Source organism: Microtus ochrogaster, chromosome 17 (assembly GCF_000317375.1).
Source record: "Microtus ochrogaster isolate Prairie Vole_2 chromosome 17, MicOch1.0, whole genome shotgun sequence".
Lineage (NCBI taxonomy): Eukaryota > Metazoa > Chordata > Mammalia > Rodentia > Cricetidae > Microtus > Microtus ochrogaster.
The window spans coordinates 1,537,828-1,539,035 of record NC_022019.1 but is presented as its reverse complement, the minus strand read 5'-3'; positions in this window follow the sequence as shown (position 1 = coordinate 1,539,035).

Genomic DNA, 1,208 nt, shown 5'->3' with positions numbered 1-1,208 from the left:
CCTCCCTTCTTTCCTTTTCTTGACAAGTTTTCTCTGTGAAACAGTCCTGGCTGCCCCGAAACTGACTTTGTAGACCAGGCTGGCCTTGAACTCAGAGATCCACCTGCCTCTTCCTCTTAAGTGCTATAATTAAACGTCTTTTTTGGTCTTTGATATTTTTTTGAGACAGGATCTCACAATGTCATTTTGCCTGTCCTGGAATTCACTATGTGAACCAGGCTGGTCTCAAACTCACAGAGATCCTCCTGCCTGTCTCTGAGTGTTGGGATTCAAGGCGTAACCAACCATGCTCATAAAAGAAAAAGGTTTTAGTAAGGTTAACTGAAATAATTTATTCCATTTCTGCTTCCAACCGACGGTGAAATTAAGAGCTGCCTTGAGGTCAACGAAAAACAACAACACACACATAAACCAAGTCATGGGCTAAGCTTTTTTTTTTTAATTAATTAATTTATTTTATGTACATTGTGTTTTGCCTGCATGTGGGTGCTGGAAATCAAACCCAGTTCCTTTGCTGAGCCATCTCTCCAGCCTAAGGCTAAATAAACTCTTAGGATATCAAGTAAACAAAACAAAGCAAAAAAACATCCTAGGCCAGTGCAGCTGTGCTTACCTTGTATTTATAGGCTGCTGGGTTTCCTACAGACACTGGAAGATAAATTAGGAAAGCATTTGAAAGAGTTTGTCTTTTGCTCTTCTCTGCCAACCTCGTGCTGCAGATTGTGCCTGTTCCTCCACAGCTGCAATGAGACCTCTAGGACACACAAAGAGAAAAATAAAAAGAGATAATTGACATAATATATCTTGTTTAAAAATGCTAAGATAAGGGCTGAAGAGTTGGCTTAGCAGTTGGGAATGCTGTTTTTGCCCTTGCAGAAGACCCAGGTATAGCTCCCAGCAACCACATAGTGGCTTGTAATCAACTCTAACTCCAATTCCAGAAGATCCATCACCTTCTACTGACTTTTGTGGGCACATATGTGATGCAGATACATATGCAGGCAAAACACTCATGTAGAAAAGAAAATCTTAAAACATTTAATAAAAATTTTTGCTTTGTTTTTTAAAGGAAAATCCAGAGCCCAGACTGGCTATGGTAGGACAGAATTTTAATCCTGCAGTCTGGAGGTCTGGTGAGTTCCAAGCAAGTTTAGTCTACACAGTGAGATCTTATCTCAATCAAAACGCAACTGTTAGCAAGGCGGCAG